This window comes from Columba livia, chromosome 20 (assembly GCF_036013475.1).
Source record: "Columba livia isolate bColLiv1 breed racing homer chromosome 20, bColLiv1.pat.W.v2, whole genome shotgun sequence".
In the NCBI taxonomy this organism is placed as follows: Eukaryota; Metazoa; Chordata; class Aves; order Columbiformes; family Columbidae; genus Columba; species Columba livia.
In genome coordinates, this window is record NC_088621.1 from 5,271,831 (window position 1) to 5,282,981 (window position 11,151).

The window sequence follows — 11,151 nt, forward strand, 5'->3', positions numbered from 1 at the left end:
GTTTCTTTCCATACTGACCTAACAGGTACCTCCCTGGCGATGCAGAATTTGATGGGAAGCCTCATTCACAGGATAAAGTAGGCCATAAAAAAAACCCCAACAAAAGAAAACCTTGCCTTGTGCAGCACACCAGCAGCAAGATTCAATTTTGTTTCATGGAAATAATCACACGTTTTGGGGTCATTTCAGCAAAACACAGTAACGCGAGTCAGGCTGACCTGATCCAGCGTGACATACTCAGCACTGGCGGGAAACATGGGGAATTTCAACGGGGAATTTGCCGAGCAATCCCGAGCGCTCGCGGGGTCACGGCCCCTCCGTCCCCTCCCACCGCAGTGGGGGAGCAGAGCGGGCAAAGGCTTTGCGAAACCAAGCCTGATTTTAGATCATATCAAAGGATTAATTCAGGCATTAAAATCCCAACGCTCCCTCCGCCTGCTCCCCCAGCGCATCCCCAGGTTAGCAGCCTGAATTCCCAGCCAAGTTGCCCAAGATCCCTGATCTATGCACCTGTGAGTACGGCTCAGATTTTAACCCTGCTGGCAAATGCTCCCCTTGTTCTTCCAGTCACCCCGAAGGGTCAGAAAAGTTGGCAAAATTGAGGATTTTCCCTTTTCCAACGCAGCAGAAAAGCCCAGACCCATGTGCCCAATCACCAGCACTCACTCAGCTCTGGGTTTGTTCATCCCCCATTCCCCATGAGGCAATTAATTAACCGGCGCTATATGAGGGGCCCGTGAAGTCTTTTGCATAAAATATTTGTTTCCTGGGAAGAGGGGGAAGGGAGATGCAGCTTCAAACATTCCTTGGGATGCCTAAATAATCCAACCCAGATGGAAAATGTGTTCATAAAAGGAAGATGTTAAATACAAAACAACTGTGGGGGACTGCAGAAGAGCAGAAATGGAAGGGAAACAGCCGGAGCAGCACAATTCGCAGCCTTCACGATGCAGGTGAAATCCCAAATCTGCTCTTCTCAATGCTATTTTTTTTTCTCTCAATAGCGCAAACAGGATTATTTTTCTCATCACGACAGGCAGAGGTAGGACAAGAAAATAACAGCACAAACCATCTGATGAAGGTAAACAGAAGGAAAGAAACTGCAGCTTTCTTAAGGAAAAAGAAAATGGGACTGGAGGAAGAGGATGCGGGTGAACAGCCCTCCCTGCTTCGCAGGTGGGAGCATCAAAAATTTAGGGCATTTTAGAAAGAAAAGATGAGCTGTGCAGATGAGCCACAACCCAAAATCTAGACCTAAAATCGGGGGAAAATTTAGAAATAGTGTGGAGAAGTTTGGATGTGCTTTCCCTTTACCGTGGGGCTCCTTTCGTGGCATTGCTCAGCATCTCAGTGATGCTGCCTGCAAGAGCAAGGTGACATGAAAGTACCATAGGATCAACAGAGCGACATTTTAAAATGCAGTTATTAGACTTGATCTCAGAGCAATTAAAAACAATAGTCACCATCACTTAGCAAAATTAACATTAAAACGTATCACAGAAATCACCCAGAGGTGGATCAGACCTTCATCCACCCTCTGCAGAGACCCAGCGCAGGGGCCACGCTCCAAACCGCACCAGGGGCAGGAGCTCCTCTGCACACCCAACATGCTGCCATGTCTAAAGTGGCGTTTTTAGGACTCTGTGTCATCAGCACAGCGACAACAGCGATTGCTTCACAGCCCTTCAACAACTCAGAGCCTCTGCTATTACCATCAAGGGGACACAAGCAGCCAGGATGCTCAGAAGCTCTTGTCACGGGACAATCAGTTCAGACACTCAGTGATTTTTTTTGGTCGGTCAGCATTACAAATTAACCCAAAATCCCCCAAAAGATTCAGCAAAGAACAGATGAAGCTCATCCAAGTGCCAGATGGTAGCAGTCCGGCCCAAACTCAAAGGCCTCTTCCCTGCTTAGTCTTCTCAGCCCTAATCTAGATAAAAGCCCTCGCTTCTTGAGCAAAGAGCTTATTTTCCGTGGTAAGAAGATGAGTGTTAGATCTTGGAGAGCCAAGGGAGTATTGCTATTTAGAGGCAAGGATGAGACATCCCAAGACCCAACTGTCTCAGATCTTGCACTAAATGTTCCCTGTCTCTCTCTTCCTTGTTGACCTGGGATATCACACCCCCAGCAGGGAAGAAGAGCCAAAGCTCTTCAGAGGAACTTCAGTTGGTTGTGACCACAGCTCAGACCCCTGAAATACAAGTTTTGTCAATGTGTGTTCACATTTTCAGACATTTTAGACCCAAATTCGTAAGACTGTACAAGCTCCTAAATGCTAGGCTAAGCCCACCCCTACCAAATCCCTGAGGAAAAGCCAAGTGTGGGTCTCTTTGGGTCATTCTGAAGGCTCACTGCAGGGGATGGAGTCTGGATTTCCATATGGCGCCTTCAGAAGGAAACCTGTGCTTGGACACGTTACCCCAGGGGCACATCTGGCTTTAGGATGTCAACCCACGGATGTGCAACAGACACCCCAGGGTTTCTCCGTGCTGCTGTGTGGGAATACTCTGGCCATAAATAGGAGGAAAAACTGAAAGCACAGGGAGACCTGTACTCCCAGGTATCTTCTAGTCCTCACTTGTGCTATCAAGGTGGCTGTCAATAGAAACAGCCACATTTCTGCTGCGAGGACAGGACCAAAGCAGCTGCCTGGCAGCTGCAGATAAGGGATGAGCAGAAGGAGGTGATGGGGGGTTCCCAGGGGGGTGAGAAGGAAAGTTACAGGCCTGAAAGTCTTAAAAGGCAGAAGAAGAAAGAGAAATCAAATAAAAGTTAAATGCTGCGGCTCTCCCCTCCCGCTACAACCTTCGGCGTTGAAATAATCCAGGAGCACTTTGAATTCCTGCAGACAGGGCTCTGAACATCTGATTTTGGATTCGAGCCGCGGTGCAGGGCGGTGAGCACCGGCAGCAGTAACCCGGGGCACGGCGGGGAGCCCAGGGCCTGCCTTTCCTCCTGGCCACCCCAGGGAGGCTCACGAACCGCGCCGCCCCCACAAAATCCTTCCGAAACACAACCTCCCACTTAACGAACATCGATGCAGAGACGCGAGACGGCCGCCTACAACCGCAGCAGCCTCACACCGACGCTCTTCCCTGCTGAGCGCATCGATCCTGTCCCAACCTGGGGCTCTTTCTACCTCCTCAACCATCGGGGCAGAAAGATTTTATCTCTGTTTTGCAGCTGAGGACTCGAAGCACGATCAGGCTGGAGCAGAAGCACAAGGTGCTGTCCAGAAGCCAAGGTCAGGGTGTCTCTCAGATTCACCCAAGCTCATATTTTTGCCACAACAGGAGAGCTGATTTCTTTTTCTTTTCCAATTTAAACCCCTCAACTGCAGAGGCACAACTATGCTTCTAATTCAAGCCTGCGTTCTCTGAACGCACCCCTAGCTCTGTAAAACATTTACCGACCAGGAACAGCAGTCTTCAATTCTTCCTGAACAGCGGTTAGTCTCACCACAATTTTTATTGTGCATCATGAATTTTAATAGAAATACACACAAACCCAATCCCTCGGCACCAAGGCGTCAAGACAGGCGAGGTTTGTACAAAGCGAGAGGTGTTACTGGTCACAGCAAATAGTTGTGGTGGGTGAGAGAGAGCCCAATGGAGCTACTTCCATCCGCCGAGGGCACGAAGCTGCCCGTGACTTAGAAATCATCCTAATCAGGCCCTACATCACAGCAGGGTTTCCCGACTTGGGTGCTCCGTATTGACGTTTGTCAAAGCTATGACAGCCCCCAAAAAGTCCCCACACTGCAAAAACGAAACCGATGAACCTGCCCACTCCCATCCGACACGCTGCACTTCCCAGCCCCTCTCTCCATCCATCCCCACACAGCAGATGACCCCACGCACCAGCAGCCCCCCAGCATTAACACCACCCCTGGATAAGCAAGGCGAGAAACCCCAAACACAGACCCCAAACCAACCCAGAGACATCAAAGAGATTTCTGGCTTCAATTATCTTTCTGGTGTTGCTGAGTGGGTTCTTCTCTGTTGTATCTTTGGAGGCAAATGAATCAATCACTTTGGTTTCTCTTTAAGTCAGTCTCAAAAACACCCTCCCTCTGTTTATAGATGTCCATGCTGGCACAACATAGATCCCCCCCTTCCCACATGGAACAGGTTAGCGATTCACTCTCTGTTTTCAGCACCTCAATACATGTTAGTAAGAAGCCCCAGAAGAGACAGACCCACCGGAGAGACCTCCCCAGCGGGATGCTGACCGCTCTCCCGGGCTGTCCCACACAGACACGGCAGATCCTGGACACATCGTGCTTCCAACAACATGAACATCTGCAAGCAGCCCTCAGGAAATTCGGCCAGAAATAGCAGACACATTGTGCAAGAGTCATGAGCTTTTTGGCCTCCTCAAGTCACACCATGGGACTCACATGGAGAACACCCAGAGTGGCTCCCACTGCATTTACCAGCCTCCTTCACACCACAGCAGAGCTGCGTCAGCACTAAAAGCTCCTCCAGGCCATGCCTGTAGACAAATTGAGATGCTCTTTGCTTTTGAAGATGCTCTGGGAGATGCTCTCACTGGAAAACACGTTACTATCTTGCCCGAAGCGCAGCAGCAAATAAAAGGAGGTGTGAGCGCAGACGGGTCTCACCAGCACGCAGGGGGAGCGGTGGCTCTAAAGTCATCGAGGTTTCTGAAGTCACCTGCTACTCAAAGCAAGTTATAAACCTGGTTATAACAGGTTATAAACCTGGAAGGATTCAACACTACCAAAAAAGTTGGTTTTGGCAAGTTTCTGTTGCCCATGACCTTAAACACCAGCCTTGTTCACACACAGCAGCTCATGCCCTTAAGCAAAACTCCAAACCTGCTCCATCCCTGTCAGCCCCCAAGGGCTAATGCTCTCCCCACCTGGGGAAAGACCACTCAGCTCTAATCTGACAGTTAAGATACTCACTGAGCAGCCAGCTCAGCACCAGGAGGCCTCAAAGGACTTAAGGCTTGCAAGAGTTTAATGGAGAAGCCAGCAGCAGATGGCAGGTAATGGGAGAAGCCCCTCACCCTCGGTTTCAGGGCTGCGAGCGCCTTCCTGCATGGCATGTTCTTTCTCCTGGGGAGCATCACCACGTCCTCTCCATCCCATCCCATCCAGAAATGGTAGCCTGGACTTCATCATTGGGCAGCCATGAACTTTAGCTCAAATTTAGCTCCATTTGCTGCTGCGATGCTGTGAATTACTCAGGGGAAGATCTCGATGCTGCAGTAGTTGGCACGTCAACCCTGCTCACACTTAGCCCTCCAGTTTTCAGCGGATCTGCTTAGATCCCAATTCTCAAAGACAGGGAAGTGCTTCTCTAAGTATTTTGGCTTTGTCAGGGTGACCGTTCCAGGGGACCATTATCTGCCCCAGTACATTCAGCCACCCCCACCAAGCAAAAGCAGGCAAGCCCCGGCAGCGCTGGGCTCCAGCAAGCCCTGGACACCAAGGGAGTCCTTCCTCCAGCCTGTCAGCTCAAACACAGCAGCTTTCAAGCTGCTCTAATTGACACTGGGGTCCGTGTTGGCCTCCAGCTGTGCCCCGGCTTTGAGAAGATGACGGCTGCCTTGTGCGCCAGGGTCCGGGCTTCCCCCCGCGCCACAGCCACTTGTTTGTTTTACGCATGTACAGTCATGCCCGGGCAACCGCTTGGCAGAGGGAGCTTTTCTGCTGAAAAAACGCTTTGTATGGGACTACATCCCTTCTGCACACAAAACACTGGGGAGACAGTAACCCCTGCAGAAGGGCTGCTGTGACACCAGGCTCCAGCGATGCGAGAGCATCCTTGTGCAAGCAGCGTGCCCAGGGCAGGAGATCTCCTGCAATGAAGGTTTCCTGTATTCCTACAAACCATTTTATTCACGCACAATGGAATGTCACAAATAATTACTCCCGGAGCAGTGTGTTTGCCAGGAGTTTGCCTCTCTTGCTAACAGCCAGCAGGTACCGTGCTTGCAGCATCTTCGTTCATGCAAGATCCAAAGTGGTGGGAGAAATGGGAAGAGTTCCCCCATCCACCACAGCTGGCAAACATGGAGACTGTGACTTTATTTAAAATAAGAGACAGGAAAAACTGAAATCCTCCAAAGAACAGCTGGGTACCTAATTCCTGTGTCTTTCAGAGCAAAGTTAAGCACAGGAGCTGGGTCCTGGTCAAGAGAGACTGATGTCTTGCTGCCAGCAAGAGTCTGAGCCGTCTTCCTGGCAACATCGCCTCTCCCTCCTGATATCACTGTTGACATTAATTTCGAATTAAGCCAGACAACCACCAATATCAGACCCGGGCGGGGGGGGGGCCTGAAGTTTATGACTATCACAATGGAGAACGGAAAATCCTCTCAATACCTTCTTTAATCGATAGCAGGAACAGGCTTGTCTAATTGCTTTGACCTTTGCTCAGTAAGCCTTCCGCTCGCCAGGCTGGCCTTCAGTGGGGGAGAGCCACAAGCCCAATTTATTCCTTACAAATTTCCTGCTGTTCCCTTTCCCTGTCTGGGAGCAAGACCCAGGAAAAAGGAATTAATTCCCCAGACTTTCCCCAAGCAACTGCAAATGTGGAAGGACCTGTGGGAACTGAACCAAGCCAAGATATCGGGCTGTCTCTGCAGCACCGAATGTATCGAGGAGCTGCTTCTCTGCAGCAAGCACCAGTTTGTAGGAGCAGCTTTAAGCCAGTCTAAGAGTCCTACAAAGCAGCCCTAGGGATCCTACAGGGCCCCTGTTGCACGGCCTTGTCTGGAAGCTACAGATAAAAGTCAACCCTGCTGAAAAATCCCCATCTTCACTCCTACAGCTGAGCTCACTGCACAAAACCCAAAGGAGCCCATTGAACTAAGAGACCACTTGGGAACACCAGGGCAAAGGACTGGAAAACTGCTGCTCTTGAAATAATTTTCCACCCCTTCCTAAACAAATCCTCGCCTATTTTAAGGGGTCCAGAACATCTGACAAGGATACATTTATCAGGGGAAGGAGGGACCTTCGCCCTACTGCTCCTCACACTCATTCAGGAGTTGCAGACCCTGACTTCCCACCAAGTGATGCTGCCACCTGCCTTTGGGGTCACAGACACCCCAGGAGGGCTCAGGGTCCACATGATGGAGCATTTCACTAAGAAAAGGGCCCTTAGAGTTCCAGGCAGAGTCACAAGCTCCTGCTGCTGACCCGAGCCCCCAAAAGGGCTCTGGCTAAGCTCTGCTCCGAGCAGGTAGGGCAGCAGCACAGACAGACAGACAGACACACATCCCTTAGCAGCCTGCGTGCCCTGAACGGGACGCAGGGCACCTTATATCTACTGCTTATTTATTGAGTAGCTTTGCCAGCGTTGATTTTCCCCTTCTTGCCCTTTCCCCGCAGGATTAGAGGCAGAAAGCGGGTCCGTGTGTCCGACACCCCCCCCGCAGGACAGACATCCCCAGCCTCACACAAGTGCCGCCTCTGCCCAGCCCTGGGCTCCGCTCCCCGCCCAGCAAAACCAGGTCCGGGCTGAGCTCCTGCCGCCATCTAGTGGTGCCCACGGGGAGAGCGGGGCCACCCAAATGAGCAGCGTCTCCCCAGCCTTGTTCAGGGCCTCCAGCCCACCCTGCGAACCCCCGCCGAGGGCGCAGCCCCCCTCCCCTACCCCAGCTGACCGTTTTCTGTTTCTCTCAGTGCTCCAAATTATTCTCTTGCAGGAGGTTCAGATTTCTTTTCCTGACCCAGATCAGCTCTTGGTTTCTCTTTGTTTCTAGGCTCTCTCAGGTCTCCTGGACTAGCTCTGATCTGAGTCAGAATTGTCTTGGAAATACTCATTTTCAAGCTGTTCGGTCCCTCCTTGAGCCATAAGGAGCATAAACACATTTGCAGGAGGGTGAGGCTCAAAGGTTTGGTGTGAGTTCAGCTGCTCCCATGGCTCTGAGCCCTGTAGCGAGCCCTTAGCCCACTGACCACAGTCCCCTAAACCCCTCTGAGATTCCTGAAGCTCAGTTCTGCCCCACAACAGCAAAGGGACACCCCTGCAGCCCCGCACCCCAACCCTCCCCAGGGGCAGGACTCACCGGGACCAGAGGAATCCAGTAGCTCCAGCGCAGCCTGTTCACATCCCAGCAGTGACTCCTATCACACGGAACCATCGCACCCAAACCATCCATTTACTGCCTCAAATATCTCTCCAGGGTGCCCTGGAGAGACAAGTCACCCCAGCGGACAGGGAGCAGCCCGGTTGTGACTGCCCCAGTTCAACCACAGCCTCCCAGCCCCAGCTGAGGAGCAATCAGAGGTGATGGGCATCTCCTGTGGGTAATCACAGCTCCACCTCACAACCTGCTCCAGCTAAATGCCAGAACAAAGCCCAACCACCTCTCTCGGTGGCTCTTATGAGCTTGTTTGTCCATGTTACTCTGCAAAATGGTGAATCCACCCTCCACAGCAGAGCAGGCAGTAACCTAGTCCCATCTGCACAGCAAATGCTGCTGCCAAAGGAGGGAGAGGGCAACAGTCCAGGGGGAACAGAATTAAAGTTGGGGTGAAAATCCTGCTGGGGGTGTTGAGCTGTGGCAAGTGTTGCTAGATGCATGTAGCCACAACCCCATCTACAGGCCACAAAATTGTGTTTCTTAGCCGCTTGTGCCTGCTAGAAAATGACAGCTTTGTTCACATGGGGCTCCGAGGTGAAATGGCTACAGGACATACTGGGTTTACACACGTTTTTCAGTCACTCACCTTGCTGGAGTTGCTCCTGGGTTCTCACCTTCCCCGCAGACAAAACTCCACGGTGTCATTTATACCAAGACCACAGGGAGGATATTGCCACCCTCCTGCCTGGAAAGGCCCCTCTTGCTACAAGACAGAGGTGATTACCAGGAGGGATCTTTTCAAAGGATAAATCATAATATAGTGTATTGTGAAATGCTTTATGCCCAAACATTAATTAGGTCTATGATTGTCCTACCCTTTTTTTGTAGCTACAGATTAAATCTTCTGTTGTTTGCACTGAGGTGCAAGCATCATGTTGCCAGGAGTTAACAATAGAGATGGCACAAGGAAATGTATGCTTAGGTCCTCCATTGCTATTTGAACACCCTGTAAAGAAAATATCCTCAAAAGGTAAATAGGGAACATAGGTTCTGCTAGGAAGCCTTGCGGGCTGTGATACAACCTCCCATTCCCCGGAGCCATCAGACAATCAGATGCGTTTTCTAGCTGAGGATAAATTCCTTCTATCAGCAAAGGTCATAGCGCACAGAGCTGTAGAAGCCCTTTATAAAGCAGAAACTGAGACCTACAAACACAACGCCAGTTGACAAGTCACCCAGGCAGGCAGAGCAGGGAAGCCAGGTCTGCCGAGAGCCGGCGGGGGCACCGAGGGACAGGGACGGCGCCTGGCACCGAAACAAGGGCCAGACCCAGCACGGCTGCTGTTCATTTAGCAGAGCTGTTTTCAACCCAGGGTTAACAGACACCTCAAGGTCAGTCCCCGAAAAGTTGGCACAAGCCAACAGAAAAAAATACCCAGATAACAGATGCCACAAAGGAACCTTTGTGTGTGCAGCTCCTCGGGGATCTTCAAGGAGGATGTTTGTGGAGCTCAGAAATCAAAAGCTGGAAAGTCACCGAGTAGCTGGTTAACAGCACAAGGCGCAAGAGTTTAACAGAAACGTGGGCTTAGCTACAGCTGTATTTTCTCTTTCTAGCAAGGAATTCATCACTAGCAAAATTTTTATTAGAGCTGGAGGGAAAAGGAGAATTTACAGTCCAAAATTCAGCGGCTGCCAGCACACTCATTCACGCAAAAATTCTGAGAACATTCCTCTGAAACTCTCCATTTTAAAAGGGCTAAAGCAATTTGCTTGCAGAGAGCCGGCGCTGCTGGCAGACAGATGCTGTTCCTCATTTGCAGCAATACTTTCACGTAATACCAAAATATTTGGCACAAAGCACCCGATTAAAGAAACGCCATCGCTGACGGCAGATGGTACTTCGCATCCCAATCTGGAGCAGCCTGCTAGCATCAGGTGTAATCTGATTGCAAACACAGCACGTGCGTTTTTTCCAGATGAGCAAGCTTTACCTAATTTTTCATTGCTCTTATTTTAGTTTGCTAACAAACACCATCATTATGAGCAAACAGCCTGATTGCAGTGTTATCAAATGAATCCCTTCTGCTCACCCCACCCTTCCAACCTTCCAGCACCTGGAAATATCAGCAAAAAAGCCTTTTCCCCACCTCCCCATTGTACCACCTGTGTAAAACACCCAGGTTTAAGCTGCTCATGTTATCAAGAGCCAGGAGGGAGCCTTGAAAGAACCTGACTTAAGGCTATGGCACTAAATTACAGCAAGACTTTTCCTATATTAAGACGCTTGGGAAATATTGAAGGTAGAAGTTTGCTCACCTTTAACTCTAGAGCAAAATGGATTGAATCACATATTGCTTCACCGAGTTCTTTTTCCCCAGTGGGAACCCACTGTAAGTTTACTCAAGTGTAACTCTACGCAACAAGAGCTATAACACCAGGATTTTCTTCAAGGAAGTTGCGCTTCTATAGAACTCATTAAACAAAGTTGTGTATTTGCCAAATAGCGGCTGCTCGAGTTATGAAAGAGAGTTTGTTTAACAGAAAACAAGTAAATACGTGTCCGACTGCCTTTCTCTTCCTCTTGGGTGGCTGAGGGACAGACTCCTCAAAGCTGAGACCACGCCAACACGGGGCTTAAAGCTCCTTCAGGACGGACATTTCAGAACCAGCCAGGTTCCTGGAGCCATAACAAGGGGATTCACAAAAACTACTCTATTAAGTGTTTTCTACTAATTCTTAAGAGTCTTTTGCATCAGTACAAATTATAAAATGATGTCACAGGTTTGCTTTCAAACAACACTCGCACTCACCAGCAGATCCGAACAGGCGCTATTTGGATGCTTCAAACTCTGTTTTTTAGAGAAGTAAGACGGGTTGGCTGCCGTGCACTTGCCAGATACACAGCGCCAAGCTCTTAACGAGCTTCCAAAAGCAAAACAAAGTATGTTTTTCTTACTCGAGCATCAAAAACATGCAGGTGTAAGTTGTTCCAGCTGCCCAGTAACTGGAGCTAGAATTTAACAGGTCACATTATCTTCATTTCAACAGCCATCCCTATACATTCTCCAACCAACTCTGGGC

General features: G+C 50.0%; 1 protein-coding gene across 1 annotated transcript in view; it reads right to left on the reverse strand.

Moving 5' to 3' along the window:
- The window catches only part of LRRC75A (leucine rich repeat containing 75A), a 78,604-nt gene extending 70,141 nt beyond the window's left edge, over positions 1-8,463 (reverse strand). The window contains exon 1 of the mRNA XM_065037024.1: positions 8,050-8,463. The gene's annotated coding sequence lies outside the window, so the exon portion shown is untranslated. The remainder of the gene's footprint in view (positions 1-8,049) is intronic.
- Positions 8,464-11,151: the final 2,688 nt, after the last annotated feature.